Raw genomic sequence first — 23644 nt, 5'->3', positions numbered from 1 at the left:
TTCACTAAGCAGCAACCCTAAGTTTCTCTTAGTTTACTTGCTGTTGCGGTCGCACATTACAAAGATCATTATATAGAGATTCTAGGAATTGTGCTGAAAGCATCTGGGTAAATCAGATTAACTGTGTAACAGAAGCATGTCACCTAAAACTTGTCTTAATATGCGCCCAGCATCATGATATTAATATCCTGGTTTAGCCAATGGTGCACAGCTAATATTTGCACTGAAGCAATGTCTCAGCACTATTGCACGGGCACCACTAGGCTGGTGTATGAGAAAGTTTATTATTCCTAGACAATAGCATATATTATTATATAGGTATCAATTTTATTCTCTATTTATATATAGGTAGCTGTTAGCTTATCCTAACTGCTTGGAAATGTCAGCTCTAGGACTGCTTCATGTTGTTCTAGTGAGTAAGGAGCCCCTGAGTCAGTGTAATGAGGCAGCTTTTAAATCTAGTGACCCTGTTCTGCATGCCTATTGGTAGGGAAAGTATTCTTAGTAACAGTTATTTGCTAGCTTATTTACGTCTACTCAGAATGCCTCTAGGAAAGGAAATATTTAGCACAGGGAATCAGAAAAGAGCCCAACAGTTCATGATCCTATTCATTCATTAATGAAAAGCATCACCCCAGTTACCTGGGGGAAAATATCCTGAAGTTAATCTAACTATTAAGGTAACAACGAATTGGGCATCAAGTTAATAAATCATTCTACTGAGAGTTATTATGAGGGAAGATATAGAAAGAAGCAAACAAACCCATGGAAATCAATCTGTCAAGGGCTGAAATGAATTACTGAACAAATGGAGTATGTTTTATCTACTTCTCAGCTGTTTGAGTGCTGAGCCATAAAAAGAAAGACCTTTGCTATACACGCTTGCTATAGCTGGAATTAAACATGTACAGCTTTACGGGAGGTTATTTATATAGAACAAATGAGGCAATAAAAATGCCCATTGGATGGATATGCTCATGTAAAGTCTTAAGAAAGACCCATGAAAAAAAAGTACATTGGAAATACCATGAGAGAAGACAAATGAACGGTTCGGCTATATCTACACTAGAAATATCTATTGACAGGTGTTTCTGTCAGAAGAGATTTTCTGACAAAACATCTGCTGATAGAGTATAGCCATACACTGGAGCAAATCGAAAGAGCGTTCTGCTCTGTCAACAGAGCAGCCAGACTACCCAATCGTTCTTTTGACAACACAGACAACCAGAAGCACAGCAGACAGGGCTGCTCCTTGTTCCGGATGTCCTGTCCAAATAGGCCCCCTCAGAGCATCCACACAGCCTTTTTGTCCACATACTCTGTCAACAAAGGCACTCTTCCTCCTCTGGGAGAGGCAGAAGGTTGTCGGTGAAAGTGCTGAGTGCATTTTGTCTGTGGACGTGGTGAGTTTTGTTGACAAAACTCCAGTCGCATTGAAAAAAGTCACTGGTATAGCCATAGTCTTAGTGCGTGTGCATATGTGTGTGTATGTGTGTGTGTGTTGGGAGGAAGGATGTGATTGTTGTGGCATTTGAAGAAATGTGTGATATATTTTTGCCACTGCCTTCCTGATGGAAGGCACAGCATAAGCAGACTCTCAATATGTATGTGATCAGTCAGGTTAACAATCCAGTTGTACATCAGAGGGATTCAAATCCTACCCATGACATGTGTCTAAAATGGACAATAAATTCCTTTTCCCTGCCCAAGATGTAAAACAGACCTTATGCAAAGACTGACTTCATTCGAATGACATAATATTAGCACTTGAAAAGACTACCCACTGTCTAGTCTGACTGCAAGAGCAACTTCCCATTGAATTACAGGTTGAACTTCTCCAATCCAGAACTCTGTTGTGTGGCAACATCCATAATCCAGCACGATTTTAGTTAGCTGGACAACCACTTAAGGGTGTGGCCAAGTTTCCCATGGTCCCATAAAGTTTTTGTTACAGCCATCAGTCCTAGCTGTCAGTGTCCTCTGCTGTTATTTAACTGTAATTTACCACTATATAGCTGCGTCTACACGTGCACGCTACTTCGAAGTAGCGGCACCAACTTCGAAATAGTGCCCGTCGCGTCTACACGCGTCGGGCGCTATTTCGAAGTTAACTTTGATGTTAGGCGGCGAGACGTCGAAGTCGCTAACCTCATGAGGAGATAGGAATAGCACCCTACTTCGACGTTCAACGTCGAAGTAGGGACCGTGTAGACGATCCGCGTCCCGCAACGTCGAAATTGCTGGGTCCTCCATGGCAGCCATCAGCTGGGGGGTTGAGAGATGCTCTCTCTCCAGCCCCTGCGGGGCTCTATGGTCACCGTGGGCAGCAGCCCTTAGCCCAGGTCTTCTGGCTGCTTCTGCGGCAGCTGGGGATCTATGCTGCAGGCACAGGGTCTGCAACCAGTTGTCAGCTCTGTGTATCTTGTGTTGTTTAGTGCAACTGTGTCTGGGAGGGGCCCTTTAAGGGAGCGGCTTGCTGTTGAGTCCGCCCTGTGACCCTGTCTGCAGCTGTGCCTGGCATCCCTATTTCGATGTGTGCTACTTTGACATGTAGACGTTCCCTTGCTGCGCCTATTTCGATGTTGGGCTGAGGAACGTCGAAGTTGAACATCGACGTTGCTGGCCCTGGAGGACGTGTAGACGTTATTCATCGAAATAGACTATTTCGATGTTGGCTGCACGTGTAGACGTAGTATATGTCTTCTAAGAGCCCAGTAGGTAGTGGAAGTGTTGGCAATGTGTTAGATAGTATTGACCTCCTATGACCTGGCAAATTCTCTCATCTGGCACCAGTCAGATCCCGAGGGTACCAGATGAGAGGAGTTCAGCTTAATATATATACCTGTATTGGTATTCTAATTTAAATATAATGCAAGGTTTAAATTATCATTATACATTTATAGGGTAAAGACTAATAAAATAATTTATTAGGTGGTGAGCTTTTGTGGGACAGACCCACTTCAAAGCTCACCACCTAATAAATAATTTTGTTAGTCTTTAAGGTTCTACTGGACTGCTTTTTTGGTTTGAAGTCTATAGACTAACATGACTATCTCTCTGTTACTATTCATAGGGTAAATGTGAGTTAGTCCTTAACTGGGGTCATCCTGGCTACATCTACACTAGAGTGAGATGTAGAGATCTTCTGACAAAACTTCTGTTGACAGATTGTGGCCACACACAAAAGTGGATAACTCTGTTGATCTCTTCTGTTGACAGAGAGTGGCCAGACTGCCTGGCCGCTTTCTTGATAGATCAGCCAACCGGAAGCACAGCAGATAGGGCTGCCCAGTGACCTGTAAGCCCTGTGTGTCAACAGAGGGCCCCCTGGAGTGTCTACACAGCTTTTTTGTCCACAGATTCTGTCAAGAAAACCATTCTGTCTCATGGGGGAAAGGCAGAATGCTGTCAACAAAAGTGCTGAGTTTGTATGTTGGCAGAACGCATTTTTAGTGTGTACACTCCATAAGTTTTGTCAAATAAACCAGTGTAGACACAGCCCTTGTGTTTACCGTGACAGACCTTTTAGGGCATGACAAAGCAACATAGACTTCATTCCCTGAGAACGGTCTACAACAAGCCTAAAGGGAATTTCCCTCCTTTTTGAAAGTGGAGCAGGTATTAAAAAACCACATTTAGTTGGCCATTAAAACATTTTGTATGTTGATTAGCCACAATAAAGCCACTGCGGAGATATAATTGCCCTGCCTATTGTCTTGGCAGACAAGTTAAGTCAGGAACCTGAGCAGGACCCAACAGGGAATTCAGAATGTTGGGGGAGAGAGTGAATGAAATGCTATGGATAGTTTTGCTCTCGTTGCACATCCTGCACAGAAACTAGACACGGAAAAGTAATCCCTGTGCTTTATGAGGCCCTGAGATTGCTTTCTTACTTCCAGGGGGAGAAACCTACTCCAAAAGGGTGGTAAAAGGACAGACTTTGCCTTTTCATTGGCCTGAAGAGCTGCTGGGCACTGAGAATTGACGATGCAACATGAGCACACCAATCTTGTGTAATGGAGAGCTGGATGAGGGATTGTACTTCAGGGATTATTTTCCATTCCATGGGTATATGGTGCTGCATTTCTTCCAACAAGCTTGTTAGCTGATGGCCGGGGGTGAGGTACCACGTGTGCCCTTATTTCATCCAAGTCTCTAACTGCTAGAACAGACAGTCCCTTTGCAGCAGGCAGTTGGGGTGGTTGATGGATGCCCCAAGGTTTTACCATCCGAGTCTTTAACTGCTGGGATGAAAGTCCCTTCACAGTGGGCAGCCAGGGAGGCTGACGGGTGCCCCAAGAGCTTGCCCTGTGGAGGTGGCACAACTCAGCGCTCAGTTCTCAGCACGCCTCACCAACGACCATGCTAATACAGTCAAAAAAATGGCTGGGTTCTTTTATTTGTGTTCGGTTTGCACAGTAACAGGAGGAGTCAGGTTAAAACTTAAACAGTTACTATTTAATTGATAAGGAAAAGCTTAACTTTTATTGTTACAAGGCTTATATTTTACTTCTTAAGTTACAAGCAGCTACCATACAACAAAAGTACTTTAATTCATAGAAGTATTATTAAATGTGCACAAAAGCAAAACACACAGCAGGTCTTATTCTCACCCCTGCGTTACCCGGCTTGGCTTGGTGTGGCCAGTGTCTGTCACTCAATCCCTTTGGAAGAAGAAGTATGAGGAGGGCATCCCCTGGGACCTCAGGAGGCAAAGACCTTCCTGACCAGCAGGTATAGGTAATTGGAGCTCAATTAGAGGGAGCTGCCAGACCCTTCTTTATACCCCTTGGGTCACGTACACTCTTCCTTATCTCTAAAGATGCCAATTGTGTTAGATTGTCTCATGACGCTAGTTCTCACAGGGAGTTTCAAGGGCTTAATTCACACCTGAGAGGTGGAGATAATTTAGACATTCTTTTCTTATGGGTGGGAGATTCCTCTCCCGGGACAATGTGTAGGTGTATCAATCACCAGTACTAGCCAAGGGCAGCCTGAGGCCCTGGTTGTCTGCTAGCCCATTTGTCTTTTGTTGTCTGGTTTCAGTACGTTCAGGGTCATGATGAGGCAGTACATCTGTGCTCTGAGGCATGAAAGACTGTGCTTAAGATAAGCACATCTGTGCTCTCAGGCATTCCAAGACTGGGCTGTGTCCTTTTGCTCCTTTGTGCTCTGAAGCACCTAAGAGGGGCAAGATGGAGTAGAGCAGGGGGGAATTCTGTCTGGCTACAGAGCTCTGTTCATTTGCCAGCTGTATTTTGACTAACTCCAGACAAAATGTTCAGAATTCTGCATTCTAAAATTGACACTCTGAAATGATCAACAGCCTTCAACCCACTCTATGTCTTCATCAACTGGAATCACAGCCTATATAAGGCATGGGAATGGCATGGAATTATCTGCTGCTTCTAAAAATAAATGGCCAGAGTGTAAAAATTTTGGCTATGCCAGGAAGTATAGCAGAAAGCAAGAAAATAATTTAATATGATTTTAAGATCTTTTGAGCTCTAATTTTATCAGACATTAAACTGCAAGAGAAATACAGAAATCATTACATTATCATTGCCAAGAGTAGTAAAACTGAACTTAAAAAAAAAATCTAAACCCTGCCTGGACTGGTTACTGACAGAATCAAATTATTGATTCATCTCCTTGAATATCACCCCACAAAAACATTATTTCATCACTATAACAACCAAGTGTTCTGTTTATGTTACAGGACTAATAATGCAGTTTTGCAGTATCCCCTTTCCCCTAATGGAAGTTTTATTTTCAACATTAATTATTCCATCAAGACCGTGAAATGTAAATGTGAAGTTGGAAATGTAAAGTCTTTTGCCATATTTTGTCATGGCTGCAAAAATAATGATATTTGTAGCTTTTTAATTAAAAATTTAAGAAACAATCCCATTTATCATTTTAATCTAATTAGCTATTATGCAAGTGCCAGAGAGTTCATTAGGTCAGTTCTGGAAACAAATAATGACTGCAAATCAGGGCTGGCTAAGCAGTACGTAGCAATACTTTAAGACCAACATTTTCTCATTATGTATCTGTCAAAGTAAGAGCTTCAAAATGGCCATACTGGGTCTGGCCAATAGTCTACCTATCCCAATATGCTGTCTTCTGACAGTGACCAGTTCCAGATAATTCAAATGGATGAAGAGAACAGGGTAGTTATCAGGTGAGGCATCCTCTGTTATCCAGTTCCAGCAGCTCAAAATCAGAATTTAGGAACACCAGAGCAAGGGGTTGTATCCCTGACCATCTTAGCTAATACCCATAAATGGATCTATCCACTTGGAACGTATCTAATTCTATATTAAATCCACTTGTGCTTTTGGCCTCTGCAAAATCTTCTAGTGATGAGTTCCGCAGATTAAGTACATTGTGTGTGAGTCTGCACTAGGAAGTTAACTTTCAAGTTAGGTGCTACTTCGAGTAGCCTGCAGAGAGTTTACACATGTTTTCCGTTAACTTTGAAGTAAGGGAGCCCAACTTTGAAGTCCTTACTCCATTCCTGGGAATGGAGTAGTAACCTGCTTTGAAGTCAAATGTGCAAACTCTGCAGGGACCCCTTCAACTGCCTCTTCAGCCACAGACCCCAGACCTCCCTCCTGCCCTCACTATATATTTGGGGGCTTGCTGTCATTGGAGGGGGAAGTCTGCCCCAGCAGCTAAGGTTTCCAGGGGCAGGGGAATATTGCAACCAGCTCTGCAGCCACAGACCACACCCCCGCTCCCCCCACACACATCAAAAATATTTTGAGGGCTTGTTGCCTATTGCAGACACCTGCTGCTTTTTGCAAAATCTTTGATATTACAATTATAAAATCCTTTTTCCTAACCCTTTCTATCATCTTTCTTCATGGTTTCACCCACCAGGAAAAAATACAGGGAACAGTGTGGGTGGAGGGCCAGTTGAGATTCCTATTTCCGTGATAAGTTCAGAGTAAGAGATTTCACTGGCATCATATTTTTGGAAGGCAATGTAGCACTTTTTAATAGAGCTATACCTGTGTCATAGAACTGCAAGGGACCTTGAGAGATTAAACAAAACAAAATCATTGAGTCCACTCCCCTGCACTCAGAATAAGAGCTACCACCATTGTGGAGAGATTTTTTTAAAAAGCTATTTGCCCTGATTCATATGTGGCTCCCTCAAAAATTGAGCTCACAGCCCAAGGTTTAGGAGGCCAATGCTCAAATCATTGAGCTGTCCTTCCTTCCAGTTAGAAAAAGCAGTTCACATATAGAAGAAAGAGATTTCAGTTAATTTGGTAATCTTTGCAATGTTATGCCCTGCTTTCCCTTCCTTCCTCCTGGAAAAATGGCCATTTGCTTTCCATGGGAGGGGAATGAAGGCAATACCATGTAGGAAGATGACCTCACATACCCACAACTATTTGCAGGGTATTTTTTCCATGCTGCACCTGTGAAAATACCCAGAATGCTATGGGGCTGAGGGAACTGTAGGATAGGTTCCCACAATGCACTGCTGCAACAGTCAGCATTTGGCAATTGATTGTGGCTGCAGTAAGTCAAATTAGTGGGGAATCTGGGGGAGGGTGAGGATACTCGAATTCAAATTTATAAAACTAAATGTTATAAAATCAATTTTAATAAATTCAAATTTATCTCATAGTGTAGATGTAGCCTTAGTCACATCACACTTGCTTAAAGTTCGTCCATAACGTAGGTTCATCTTATTGCTTGACCAAGATTATTGTTCTGCCTGTTTCTCCTACTGGTCTAGAAACCGACCTGGGTTAACCCTGTTAACGCCTATCTTCTTCCCTCCTGGTTGTACTGTGGCACTTCCCCAAGCACAGTTTTCAAAACTCCAGCACCTGCAGAAGTCAGCTGCCCACCTCCTTAGCTGTTCAAAAAGGGATATACACATTGTCCCCCTCCTCATGTATTTACTCACCGAAGGAGTCCCATTGATGGACTCTAGTTAAAAATAATCCAAACCAATTAAAACAACAAGGTGAAAACAAGAAAGAAGGCTAAAAAGCTATGCAGACACATCTGTTGCGTGCTATTATTAAACTAATGAAACTTAACTAATTACTGTTTAGTGTAAGCATAACATCTTTCATAAGTGACAAGGAAACTTCCCAGGGAAAGAAGAGCTAAGGATCATCACAAAACAGGTCAATGAAATCTCTTCTTGGATGATAGTTTGCCAAGAGTAGCAAACCTATCTGTATTAATTGAACTGATTTGTGTTAATGTCAATAGTTTATGAGGTTATGTGGCTTTGGAGGAATCATAGAAATCTCTTGCGACTGATGTCTGAAATAAAAGATTTCTGTCTGTTTCACAGCAGAGAACAGAGAGCTCTGTGCAGATGTTGCCCTCAGTTCCCTTCATTCCCCTACACGATTCTCAGTAGGCAATTATGAGAGCCACTAAGACAGAAGAAATGCTTTTATTTATCATTCACAAATGCGCCTATTTCAATAATGCTCAAGGCTACCTAAAGGTAACATCACACACAATCGCAGCAGGTTAAAAACAACTTAGGGCCCAATCGTGATTTCTGCCAAAAAGTGGAGTGCAAGAAGGAAAAAGCCCTGCAACCTCGATCTACGTTGAGGGAAGACTTCTTGTCTAAAAAAGGTACAGTACTCCCTGAGCACTGAGGTGTGGCATTAGCTACATCTTTATAATCTCTGTTTTCCCCACAGAAGTGGAGCATGGGGAAGGGAGAGGGTATGTAGTTGCATGTCTGTAATGCATTTATCCTCTGAAGTGTACCGAGCTGGTACCAAAGCCACTTATTTCATCTAGGGCTTGTTGGTAAGGTGACACACAGGACAATTAATCCAAATTAACTAAAGGGGTAAATCTGAAGTGGATTAGTTAAATAAACCACCTTAAATCCCTATATGAACACTTATTCAGAATTAAAGTGGCCTTGATTCAGTTTATTTTATTTCACTTTGGAAATGAACTAGGATGAACATAAATACCTATGAGGCTCTGGAACTCTCTGTCCAACCCAGATCCACAAAAGTATTTAGGTTCCTAACTTCTAACTGACATTGATTTTACGGAATGTTAAGAGTCTAAATACCTTTGTTGATCTAGGCCTCAGTTCCCCATCTGTAGTGGGAATGATGGTACTTCCCTACCTCAGAAGGATGCTTCAAAGACAAACATATTAAAGATTATAAGATGTTCAGTTATTATCATGTGAGGAGCCTTATAAGTTTCTGAACAGACAGATCTCCTTTGGGTGAACCAGCCACTAATGGGGCATGTGACAAATGGAACACGTAAGCACGCTTCCTCACCAGCACTCCTAAACAAAGTAGTCATAACAGAGACTATAATGTGCTGTAATTTCCTTTGTGTATCAGGGTTCAGTCCCTACAGCGCTTTTTGGAATGGAAAATACCAAAAATCTCCACAGGTTTAGTCTTAATTAAATCTAATATGTCTGACCAGGCTGGCCGTGCCAGGACAATTTCCAAATACTAGACAGTGCAAGTCAGTAAGTCCTATTACTTCGGGGGGTGCAGTTTTCAGCCATCAACTGACATCTGGTCAATATTAGTCTTGTTACAGATGGGTTTGTCCATTAAGGCTTAATTATAACAACAACAAATTCCATCTTACTTAGCTCTATGACACCTGCACTGTATCCCAAACACATCCCTACCTGCCAATCTCCTGCTGTCAGGTGAGGATAGTCAAATGTAGCCTTCAGACTTCATCACAGGGTCCAGTACATTGAGGTAATCTCATTTTCACAATAATTATCCCCTAAAATGTAAGAAGCACCTACCCTCTTTTCATCTGCTCTCATGGGTTAAGTTATATGAGAACATGGTACTTGTTTTCCAGAATTTGACGTATTTTAGTTAAATCACATGAACCAGAACAAGAGTGCCCATCCACACATGTAGTTAATCAGGAACAGTAAAATCAAGAACAAATCCACATATAGACAAGCCCTTAAATGCTGCACTTATTCACAAAATTATTCCCATCCTTTCAGTGGTGTATTTCTCATCATTGTCGTGTACCATAATGGTATAATACAGGACTCTTTAGAAGTCTTTTTAGACTCTCCTTTGGGTCAGAAATATATTTAGTGGATACCAATAGACAACCAGTCAGGTTGAGAATTTAGTCTTGCTATGTTTCTACTCTCAAATTCCCAGTTCATGCTTCTCAACCCTTTCTTTTTTCTGTCTTCCTGACATTCATGTCTCGAGTCACACCCAAACCAAAAATAATCACGTTCGGAGTGAGGTCATATTGCATGATCTCATTCTGAACGTGACCAAATAAACCTTGCAGTTCCACTACCTCCTGTGCTCCTGAGCAGTTTGAATTTCCCAGTGGTTCAACTTAATGGGTGAATGACAATGAACTCACAAAATCATGACGGGTTTATTTATCAGCATCCAAATCTTTGGCGAGTAGCTCACTGTACTTCTCACATATTTCTGCAGTTACAGGAGATTTCAAAGCTTTCGTATTTTTGTATGCTTGGAAATATATGATATTAAGAAGCTTTTACCATCTCATTGAGCATATGTTTTATTACACCACAAGTCTTAGGGTAGTCTAAGCATTTCACAATTTTTACAAAAAGCAGACAGCTTCCTAAAAAAACACATGTATTACCAGCAAACTATAAATGTAAGATCTACAATACAATGAAATAAATCTTGAGACTTGTACTATTTAGTAAAATAAATTAGAATAGAAGCAGTTATATTTTAATTAGAAATAATATAATAGTATAACACAGTTTCATGATTTAAATGTTTTCAGAGTCAATTATAAACTTTAATGTGGAAGTTTAACACTAAATACAAGATTAATCTAATTTCCATATAAAATTTAGAGCTTAGAAATATAATTAAAATTGGAAACTCATCCTTAACTCTTCTCTTTGTGCTTCTAATATACAAGATGGCCCCTCTTTCTGTCATTACAAACTATGACTACTGGGATTCTGTATAGGATACATTCTGGAATTTCTCTTATTTAATTCAGACTCCACTGTGATGAGTGCTATACAGATACCTATCAAGAAACACAACCCTTGCTCAAGAAAAAATTATGCAATCTTCAGACTCAACATCATTTTTAAATTTCTACATCATCTACCAAAAAACCTCATGTTTCAGTGATCATGAGATTTTGGCTGAAAGTAATAAAAAATCTCACAAAATCAGCTGGTGGCAAAACATTCTTTACGCTTATGTACCAGAATCTAAGATAGATTTCTGCCTGTTTTTGACCTAATCCTAAACTAAGAACAAAACCCCATAAAGACATTTCAGATTTGAGGAACTTCATCTGGGCCTCCCCTTCAAATTACAAGTTTGGAGAACAGGAGATATTTCTGTTTTGGGCCAATTCTAACAAATTTATGTCTACACTATCTCAGAAGATTGACCCACTCAGAGGTCAGCAGGGTTTTATTTCACGTCTAGTAGAGACACACCAAATTGACCTCTCAGGGGCTGCAGTGGATGCCTGTACTCCTCACGAGACACTGTGTTAGCCAAGTGCAGATATGTTGATTTTAGCTACACAATTACCATAGCTAAATTTGCGTATCTGCAGTTGACTTTCTTAGCCTTGTGTAGACATTGCCTTACTTTGGATGCTCAGTGTTTTCAGTTTGTCTTAGTTTGGTTTTGCATGACAGAAAAGTAATTCATGGTTTTGGCTTATGATAAGTTTAAGAGAAATATGTCAAAAATGTTGTGCTAGCCACATGCTTGTTGGCAAGAAAATGCACCAGATTCACATTCTAGAAGTTTTCCTTTAGGCAAAAGGAAAGATGATTCGAAGATATAGGAGAAATCTTTGCTTGGAGTGGAAGCAGAGTTTCAGGCACATCTGGTGAACATGCTGAAAGGATGAGTGTTTATCTTGACAATTCAGTCATTCTTCAGCCAGGCTGTGGATTTTGCTGTTGACGTGATAGAGGAATAGCATCGACAGTTCTTGGCAGATAGTCTGGGAGAAGGAAAGAGTAAAGCTGAGCCTATTTTTGTATATTTTTATAGGGTCCTGCCTATAATTTATAATTTATTTGCTATTCCTCTGTGTTTCCAGTTCTAGTTTTTTTCTCTTAGGCTATACCCACCTGGTCAAGTTATCTCAAAATAACAGCAGTTATTTTGATATAAATATGGCAGTGTCTAAATGATGCACATGCTATTTCAAAATAAATTTGAAATAGCAGGTGCGTTATTTTGATTCCGGTACACCAAATTTCATGAGAAATAATGCCTATTTCAAAACAGGCTATAATAAGCTCCAATGGCCCTATTTTGAAATAATGCTATGGACCTAGAAATGCTATTTTGAAATAGCTAGGTGCAATTTCAAAATGCATTTTCTGTGTGGTTGTGTTATTTCAAAATAAACTTTAAAACAGCCATTTCAGAATATCTTATTTTGAAATAGGGTTGTCAAGTAGGCATAGCTTTACTGAATAGTGCTTGAAATAATACCAGTATCATGTTCTATATCTGCATATAGACCTTTACTAGTGTAAGACACCACAGATGCTTTGTTCTTTGTATGTCTTTTCCTCTGTTCAGTGACAAACAGTTTATTGGAACTAACAGACATTTCTAAAAAGGAAATGAAAACATTGTTAGAAGGCCAATGCTCAGTATCACAGAAATATACAACAAGATAAAGCTTTGCATGGGATAAATGTAGGTCATTTATACAGGTCCATTTAGAAGCAGCAAAAACCTTAATGTATCTGATTCTGATCTCAAACCATTTAAAAACTAGCATGTGTCCATGTAGTGGAATTAATCTTGAATTACACATCTGTAAATAAAAGCACTCTCAGATCCAATTTATTTTATCCTTTATTGAAAAGATCACCCAGATTGCATAGGAATTAGAGGTTATCTCAGTTTACTATCAATAATTCGGAAGTGTGCTGAGTTTTACATTTATTCTCAAATTAATTTGTGCGTTTATCTGTTACCTAGGCACTATTTAATGAATAGCCATTCACATCCTTTAATCTTAGCTTTATGCAACCATTTAGTAGGTTTGTGATCCTGAAGCCAACCTTCGTTACTTTCAAATTAGTGTAGGAGCCACAGGTATTAAGAAGATTTAAAATACACACATTCACACGTAGACAGGCACTCACCCAAATCTTCAATTTGGTGTATTTAGGCACCTAAATCTATATTTCTGCACTGATTTTTCAGAGGACCTGAGCAGTGCTCCCTGTAACATTTTCCATGCGTGGGTAGAATAAATTCTGTTACTTGCACCCAGGTATGCACAAATGTGCACCACCAACTAGAACACATAATGCCCATTGAGGGTGGTTGTGGGCACTTTGCTAGTTAGCTGGATGGCACATAAAGCTCTCCTGGGCGGCCACCCAAAAGCTCAGCTTACAGAGAACACCAGTCCTGAGCACAGGCAGGATGAGCGTAAGAAGCAAGTGCTTAATACTTCTGAAAAAAGAAGTGATTTCAGTGCCTAACTGTGGATTCAGATGCATAATTGTATGCACCCAGGTTACAAACATTCAATTAATGTCTTGAAATTAATTTTGATTAAGGTCATCTCAACAAAACTTATCATACTAACAAGAGAAAATCAACCACCACACTCTGATCTCAACATTCCGCAAAACGTAATCAGACAAATTACTTCTAAAGCGACTTTACAATAGGATGTAGCCACCCTAAATAAAAAGACTGCTTCTCTTTCAGTTGCAGATGGTTGAAATACACAGAAAAGTCAAAGTATGTATTTTCAGACACCCAATACATTTTTTTATTCTAGTTACAGGTATTTTTACAAAGCCAACAATTAGTAATGTCATCTTAATTTGATAGGTAGATAATTTCAGTACAGTGGTTTCAATACAATGGTATTCTGAATTCAGTGGTTTGATTAGAGGGTTTCTCTAGCTTGTCTAATGTCTTCTGCTACTGTCTTCTCAAAACACTGAATAACTTGCATCTGGTGATGTCTGGCAAATTTAGAGTTAATAATTTTCCGACAAAACAACACACAACACAACACTCTTGTCCCACTCTTCTCTGAGGCCCTTCCTTGCTACCTACTTCTTCCTCCCTGTCATTTGCTTTCCACCTACCTCACCTGACTGCTCATTTTCACTATACTTGGGAGGGCCCCTTTTGCTGGGGCGTTTGGCTGAAAACTAGACACCAAACCTATGGTAAATCATTGAAGCATAATTTTACAGAAGAAAAATGTGATACAGTGTTATATTCTCCATGTTCATCTTTTTCAAAATTCCATGCCCCAACCTTTCTACTGCCCATTTCTGTGTCCTCCTGAAATCCTCATGAGGTTTGGCAATATCTTTCTTAGCATCTGATGGGATTGATACCTCAGTGGTTTGTGGATTAGCTCTCAAACCCAGGCTTGTTTGTTCAAACCTTAAGGGGGCCCATTTAGGGATCTGTTGTTGATCTGGCCAGGCGACTGGACTTGATGACCTCCTGAGGTCCCTTTGAATTCTGTGAGATCTGTATCTCCATATTTTTTTTATTTTATCGTACCATCTCTTCTACCTTTAAGATATCCACGCATTTTAATACCATATGTGATTTAAAAATAAAGGGTCAAGGGGATGAAAAGCAACACACTTAATTTTCATGAGTGTACAGAATATTTAATATGTGTGAATAAAATGCCAAATATCTGCAAAGTCTTCTCTGCTTTTTAAAATATGGTCTGACTTCTTAGATCTTAGACAACTCTGCTACTTGTTTTATCCCTGTATAGAAACCAACCTTTTTACTCACATGAAGAGACTTTCCTTTCCATTGTGTGACTTGCTGTTTGGCATAATAGATACAATTGTGCGAGGCAGCACTGATGAGTAGATGCAGAATCCCTTAATAATTTATCTGAGCCTGCAAGCAAAATTAGATGTTATAGGGCTCTTTATTATATTTGCTGAACCATAGAGAAACTATATTCCATCATAAAATGGGAAAAAATGGTATCAACATGTACTAATCATAAATTACTACAGAGCAGTTCGAATTCTGTCACAGGTATCAGTCACAGGATTTTATGAAAATCAGAGCACAGTTGTGGGTGCTGAGCTCTTGAAAACCTGAACCTGATCTCTTTGGAAATGTTCATACTGAAGGATGTATATTAGCAAAGCAAAAACATACAACCAATTAACAGAAAAAAATATAGATAAAAGTGTTAGGTGACCTAAAGATAAACAATTCCATAAAACAAGAGAAATACCTTGAACTTTGAAGTTCATAAGTGGACCATTTTTGCAAGTCCAAACTCACCATGCGTTCACTAAAAGTCTTGCCTTTTTCCAGTATATATGTGTTGTGTCTGATTATAAACATTTGCCTTCTGTCCAAGAAATGTTTGCTCAGCCTAATCAAGTTTGAGCTCGAATACAAAAGAGGAAACTACACATTAACATCTAAAGTCTTTTGTTCTGTTTCTTCTTTGTTTCAAAAAAATTCCCACAAAACCCTTTGTTTCTTTCTTTTTGATGAAGGCACTACTGTGGTCCAGAAATATTCTAGCTGAAATTGCTGTTACTAACTCTGTTGTTTTGCTGGCCAGGAAAACATCATATTCCTAACAGGCAGTAATTCTGTTTGTCTGTGTCACTTCCAAAATGACATGTGGAATTGCTGCTGTAGAGGCTTTAAAAACAAAAAACAAAAAAAGAAAAAAAAACCAAATTTGGTGCTCTCCAGACAAAAGATAAAAATATCATTATTATTTGGATCCAATCTAAATAGTTCAGCAGTAAAAGAATATCAACAAGATTTAACTTTTTCAGGAATAGTAACCAATCTTGAATGTGTAATGTGCTGTCTTTCTCCCAGCTCTTCAGCCTTCAGAAATGGCACAGGATGATAGGTATTTTTGTTTGCTTTTCTTTGGTTTTGCCCTTCCACATTACCACATCATCTACAGTCCTTCTCTAGTTCAATCCCTGCAAAGATTACAACAGCCACAGTCTTGCCTACTTGATTCTGAGTCCAACTGCCTATGATGAGCAACACTTAGTCTATGTCTACGCTACCCTGGAAGAGCAATCTGATCAGGGTCAATCTTCCAGGGTTTGATTTTGCATGTCTAGTATGGACACGTGAAATCAAGCTCTCAGGGGTCACAGACGACCATTGTAGTCTTTGCAAGATGCAAGGATTAAAGGGAATCGATGGGAGAAACTCTCCCATTGACCTTCCCCAGTATAGACAGCCAAGGTAGCTGAGTGCAGATATGTCAATTTTATCTATGTAATTGCCATAGCTAGGATTCCGTATCTATGGTTGACTTAGGCTATATCTACACAACATCATAAAGTTGATTTTAAGGTAGTTAGCTCGATTTTACAACCACCCAATTTGGTACGTGGAATGTTCAGACCATGTATCAAGAGGGGAAGACAGTACAGATTGCAATGGAGATGAAACAGTAAAATCTTCCAGTTTTGGGCTTGTGTGAGCCAAGATGGATGCAATTTGGGCAGCTATGCCTGGCAACAGGTGAAACCCTCATCTATTTAGGACATGAAAAAGAGGGTGCACCACACACAGAAGATGTGGCCTTCAGGTTATCAGTAGAGGCATCTGGTACTTTAATGGAGTGGAGAGCAGTATCATCATGCATCATCACAGTCAGATTCTACAATAGAGTGTGAAAGGTACTAATTGTGCAACGTTATGCACCAACCAATGAAGCAGCTGAGGAATGTAAAACTGACTTCTATGAGAAACTACAAAGTGTGGTGTACCAGAAAGCAAAAGAGGATATACTGATTTTGATTGGCACTTCAAAGCAAAAATTGGAAGCATAAATAGAGGCAGAAAACAGACCATGTGAAAAGAAGGCCTAGGCAACATGAATGAAAATGTAGAGTGCTTGAGTGACTTTTGTTCCTTGATTGGAGTGGTGATAGGTGATAGTGTTTTTCCACACAAAAGGATTTATAAGGTCACTTGGGTTTCATCAAAGCACCAGTCAGAAAACCAGATTGATCACATCTGTATTAGCAGTTCTTTCAGTAGAGTGATGCAAGACATCTGTGCTAGAAGAGGAGCAGATGCAGGTTCAGATCACTATTTGGTCAAGGTAAAACTCAAGTTCAGCCTCAAGAGGTACACCACAAAAGTGACCAAGCCGTGATTGAGATTCAACACAGAACCGCCAAAGGATTTAGAGACAAGAGCTTGTTTCCAAGTGGAGCTGTCCAACAGATATGCACTTCTGGTGAACCTCATCCTGAAAGATGTGACCTTGGAACAAATTTGGGAACACACCACTCATAGAATCATAGAATTATAGGGTTGCAAGGGATCTCAGGAGGTCATCTATTTCAGCCCCTTGCTCCAAGCAGGATCAACCCCCACGATGTCATCACAGCCAGGACCTTGTCGAGCTGGGACTTGAAAACTTCTAGGGATGGAGAATCCACCACTTCTCTAGGCAACTTATTCCAGTGCTTCACCAAGCTTCTGATAAAGTAGTTTTTCCTAATATCCAACCTAGTCCTCTCCTTCTGTAACTTCAGACCATTGCTCCTTGTTCTGCAATCTGACACCACTGAGAACAGTTTCTCACCATCCTGTTTAGAGCTCCCCTTCAGGAAGTTGAAGGCTGCTATTAAATCACCTGTCAGCCTTCTCTTCTGTAAACTATACAAGCCCAAATCCCTCAGCATCTCCCTATAGGTCACGTGCTCCATCCCCTTAATCATTTTGGTTGCCTTCCTCTGAACCTGCTCCACACGTCCACAATCTTTTTACACTGAAGGGCCCAAAACTGGACACAATAGTCCAGATGTGGCCTCACCAGTGCCAAATGGAGGGGAATAAGCACTTCTCTAGATCTGCTCAAAATTTTCCTCCTAATACACTCTAGTATGCTGTTAGCCTTCTGAGCTACAAGGGCACACTGTTCACTCGTGTCCAGCCTTTCATCCCACATAACCCCTAGATCCCTTTTCACTGTACTACTGCTTAGGCAGTCAGTCCAGCCTATAACAATGCTTGGGATTCTTCCACCCCCAGTGCAGGACTCTACACTTCTCCTTGTTAAACCGCATCACATTTCTTTTGGTTCAATCCTTCAATTTATCCAGGTCACTCTGAATCCAATCTCTACCCTCCAATGTATCTACCATTCTCCCAAGCTTAGTGTTGTCCACAAACTTGCTGAGAGTGCAATCCAGTCCCTCATCCAGGTCATTAATAAAGATTTTGAACAACTCTGGCCCCAGAACTGAGCCTTGGGGCACTCCACTTGAAACCGACTGCCATCCAGATATTGAGCCATTGACCACTACCCATTGGCTTGACCATCAAGCCAGCTTTCTGTCCATCTTATAGTCCATCGATCCAATCCATACTTCCTTACCTTATGGGCAAAAATGTTGTGGGAGAATGTGTCAAAAGCTTTGCTGAAGTCAAGGTATATCACATCCACTGACTTCCCCATGTCCACAGAGCCTCGTCACAGAAACTAATCAGATTGGTCAGGCACAGATTGCCCTTAGTGAATCCATGTTGGCTACCTTTGATCATTTTCCCCTATTCCAAGTGCTCCAAAATGGATTCCTTGAGGATGCTCTTTATTATTTTCCCAGGGATTGAGGTAAGGCTGATCAGTGTATAGTTCCCTGGATTGTCCTTCTTTCCTTTTTTAAAGATGGGCACTACATTTGCCTTTTTTCAATCATCTGGGATCCCTCTTGATCTACAAGAGTTTTCAAAGATAATGGCCAAAGGCTCAACAATGACGTCTGCCAATTCCCTCAGTACCCTTGGGTACATTAAATCCAGACCCCTGGATTTGTGTACATCTAGTTTTTTTTAGATCGCTCATAACTAGTTCCTTCCCCACAGATAGGTCCCCACCATCTTCCCACCAAAACAGCCTGGAAAGAAACCTGCAATAAAATATTGGGAAAGAGCACAAGGAATCACAAAGAATGGATCACAGCAGAAACTCTGAGAAAAGAGAAGGAATGAAAGGACAGAAAAGCAGCAGTCAACAACAGCAAAACAAGAGCAGCCAAGGTGGAAGCTCAGAGACTATATTCAGAAGCCAACAAAGAAGTTAAAAAAGGCTGTAAAATGGGACAGGAACTTTGTGGAAGACCTTGCACAAGCTGAACAAGCTGCAGGACAGAGATACCTGAAAGAGCTCTATAACATCACATGGAAGCTAGCTGGGTCATGGCATACACTGGATCATCCAATACAGGATAAGGAGGGGCTGTATGCTAACAAACCCAAGACAGCAGCTCAGAAGATTGAAGGAACATTTTGAAGAGCTACTGATACAAAATGCTCCCTGCACATTTAAATTTCCCAGGACTGCATGGCCATATCACATGGCTGGTGAGTGCTCCATCTCACCACCTCCATGCAGCTGGCAGGAGAGAGGAATTGGCACAGCTGAGAGAGGACATGGCACAGCTCCTGGCAACTGTAAGAGAGAAAACTGAGGTCCTGCACACCATGTTGGAGCTCCATAGGCACCCGCTATGCAGGATTCAGTTTGCAGACTCTGCTTTCTGCTGCCTGGGCTCCCCTCAATTTGGTCACCCCCCACTTGTTGAGGTCCCCACACATGAGGAGGGAGAGCAAAAACAGTCTGCTGCTCCACCTCCTCAAAGACCCACTGCAAAAGGTTATTCCACCACCCTTGACATCACTTCTTTTCCTGCTACTTAACTCTTTCCTCCTGAAATAAAAGTATTCTTTTTATGACAAGCACACTCTGATTAATTAGTTCAACCATATATGGTGGGGTTGGGTGCACAAATCATTGTGGGGAGTGTGGCAGAGGGACCCAGGCAGGGGTGAAGAGAGCTGATAGCACAGCTGCCTTCCACTATGCAAAGGTCCACAGAGGACTCACAGCAGAGGGGACTGGGAAGAATGGGGGTTGCTAAAGCTGATGGGGTTGATGAGACCCTGGAGGAATTGCCCAGAATCCAGGATTGGGGAGTGGTGGATGGTCAGGGTTGCTGCCCTTAGGCACAAAGATGCCAGGTGCCACACCTACCTTATTCCATGCACCTCTGCTAAAAAAAAAACAAAAAACCTTCACCCCCCCACAGAATACAAACATTCTTTTTGTGAAAATAAACTTCCCTTTACATTCATTCTTTTTTTTTTTTTTGCACCTTAACCTTTTCCCCCTCAAATAAAAGCATTCTTTCTGTGAAATCCATGGTCTGTTTTATCAGCAGAATCATGTGGTTGCCCGATCATTCATAAAGCTATTTTTCAAATCCTCCCTGATTACCACTGCACCTGTGCTTGCATTGGTGAATGGCCTGTGAGTAGCTGAACATAAGCCCTTCTCACAGCATCTGCCTCTGCACTCTAGGCTGTCATGAAATTCTCCCCCCTGGATTCACAAAGATTATGCAAAACACGGCACACTGCAACCACGGTGGGGACAGTAGTCTTGGAAAGGTCCAAATGGGTCAATAGGCACCCGAATCTTGCTTTTAAACAGCCAAAGGTGCAGTCCACCACCATTCTGCACTTGGTGAATCTGTAGTCCAGGATGCCTGTGTGTGGCTTCATGAGGCAAGGAAGCAGAGGGTAAGCAGGGTCACGTAGTATTACCATAAGCATCTCCATGTCACCAATCTTGATTTTCTGGTCTCTGAAAAAAGACCCATCGAGGAGCTTTCTGTATAGGCCAGAATTTCTGAAGCTGCACATGTCATGAATATTTCTTGACCATCCCACATTGATGTCAGTGAAACAACCTTTGTGATGTACCTCCACCTGCAACACCTTCAAAAAGTGTCCCTTGCAATTTATATATTCAGAAGCCAGGTGGTCCAGGGCTGTGATGGGAATGTGTGTGCCATCAGTTCCCCCACTGCAGTTCAGAAAGTCCATGGCAGCAAAGCATTCCACTATGTGCTGGACATCTCCCAGGGTCATGGTGTTCCTCTGGAGACACCGACAGATTGCACTGGCTACCTGCATCACCATTGCCCTCACTGTAGTTCTGCTCAGCCCAAATTGATTTTAACTGTTGGGCATTGCAAACTTCCATAGAGCAATTGCAACTCCCTTGTGAACCGTTAAAGCTAGTTTCATTTTTTTATTGCTGTGATTCAGAATGGGAGGCCAGCAAATCAAAAGTTCCGTGAAACTGGACTTCTGCATGCAAAGGTTCTGCACCCGCTGCTGGTCATCCCAGGCCTTCAAAATGATGTAGTCTCTCCATTGTGTGCTGGTTTCAGGAATCCAAAAATGCCACTCCACTGTAAACAGTGCAAGTTCTTGGTCTGCAGTTCATGGATTTCATTTCCACCCTCTTCATCCACAATCATCCACTCAGTCCATTGCCTCCATCAAAACAAATACTGCATGACATTCTTGCCACACCCCAGCCACTCTTTCAAAAGACCAGGCCAGGAACCAACACTCTTCCAAAAGACTGGCCCCTGGAGTATCTACACAAGGATTTTTTTTGAAAGAGTCTTTCAAAAAGAGGCGCTCTTCCTCATCTGGGAGTGGAAGAGGGACAGCAGAAAAGTGCTGCATTCTTTCAATTTAATATTGAAAGCTCCCATTTTGTGTGTAAACGCTCCTTGAGTTTTTTTGTAGAAGGCCCAGCTTTTTCAAAAAAACTTGTTAGTGCAGACGTAACCCTAGTGTGATAAATCTAATCCCTTCCAGTGGATTAAGCTCTAGGACCAGTTGCATAGTGACTAAATGAGACAAGAGAGCGATTCAGCTCACATTCAGTTAAAGGTACATCAGCTGCACTGGCTCCTAGCATAAATCTTAAACAGAACTGATTCCACAGCTGAGCCACAAGGCTTTTCATCTGTCACCTTCTTCCAGGAGACTCTTGGCATACTAGTTAGCATCCTCGCTATGCTGATGCATAGACCATTATCAAATCTTATCATCTATTCATTATTGATGCCTTTGGGTTTGACCTTACCGGCTCCCAGTGAGACATTGTCAAACATTTCCACCAAAATCAAGATAAAATGTGTTAATCTGTCAGCAACTCTTTGCCAGGTCATTTGCTCTTCTAAAAATCCTGAGACAATCCTTGCAAGATTTATTTGTATGTGACACTTGCTGAATATTCCCTTTGCTCTGAAAATGCATCTTCTCTTCCTTGATAAGACCCACATGATTACACATACACTACTGTTTTTGACTGTCTGGCTGGATCTGGTTGAAAGTACCAATGGTATTTTCTCTGTGAAACAAGTAGAAGGAAGAAAGGGGAAATAATACACTGCGGGACATAGATGTCCAGTATTTAGGTTACTTTATTACGAGACCAGGATGTTTATTCTTGGCTCTGTCATTGGGCTAGTGTATGACCCTGGGCAAGGCACTTTGCTTCTCTCTAATTCTGTTTTCCCTTGTCCCTGGGTTTGTCCTTTCTATTCAGAATGAAAGCTCTTTGGGATGCGGGGGCTGTCTTTTCCTACATGTTTGTACTCTGTGAAGGGTTCCCAGTCTCAAGTGAGGTCTCTGAATGCTTATGCCATACAAATAATAATTCTAAAACAACAACAGTCTAAACAACAGAGATAAATAATGAGGTCTAATACATTAAGCAAATAATATTTTAAAACACAGGAAGAAAGAGAGGGTGAAATATATTACTTGATTAGGAAGTGTTTGAGACTGAAATTTGCTAATTTACGCAACTAATTATGGATTTAAGGTACCTAATTATCAGCACTCACAGTAGAAAAATTTGGCCTGAATGTTAAAAGCCAAGGAAAAGATCATCTGAAAAAGAGGTTATAGAATTGGGGGAAGACAAGGAAATCAACCCTTCAAATGAAGGACTTAATTCCACGATCCTTATCTCAGGCACAGGACAATGACCAGATCTCTAGTTAATGGCTTTGGATTTTTTTTTAATGTTTATTTGTTTAATTTAATTCTGAACACCTCTGATGTAGCTATAAAGATGATTAAGCATTATCTGTTTTCCCTTTGTGAGCCGACACATTAGCCTCTTCTGGAGTGTTCAGCTTTCAAACCCTTTAAGTTCACATAGAAGAATTCTTTTATTTTTTTGATTAATATTTTATTCAGAGGCTGCTCTTTTCTTTTTCAGAGTTTTAATGTTTTTATGTATCTAATACAGAATTTTTTTTCACTTTATGGAAAAACCATGCTGGCAGATTTGGAGCTAATTTCCACACAACAATAGATTTAACAAAAAACACATTTGTATTGTAATAAAAATATAAAAGAAGCTATATGTATTTGAAAATTCTGCCAAACAAGGCAATGTTTGTTTAGACGTTATAACTTCTAAAATGGTTTGCTACATTGGTATAGGATAATGTAATTTAGTTTGGTTTCAGTGTAAGGCCGTCTGCACATTCAACATAACCAAAAACAATTTGGACAGATTGTTGTTGTGGAGTTCTGTATGATATCATTCCTTTCAGTCTTTTTGTCCTTGGTCTAATCATTGTGACCACAAGGCTCTTCTTTCTGCTGATGGGAACAGCGGTTTTAAAAATGATTCTCTACAGCCTGTTAGGATAGCATTCTGATAGTTTCAGCATGCCAGATGGAATCGCATCAGAATTAGGCATCTACTCCCTGAGAACCCTCATTCCTTAGTTTTC

Source organism: Carettochelys insculpta, chromosome 2 (assembly GCF_033958435.1).
Source record: "Carettochelys insculpta isolate YL-2023 chromosome 2, ASM3395843v1, whole genome shotgun sequence".
In the NCBI taxonomy this organism is placed as follows: domain Eukaryota; kingdom Metazoa; phylum Chordata; order Testudines; family Carettochelyidae; genus Carettochelys; species Carettochelys insculpta.
This window is presented reverse-complemented; position numbering follows the sequence as displayed.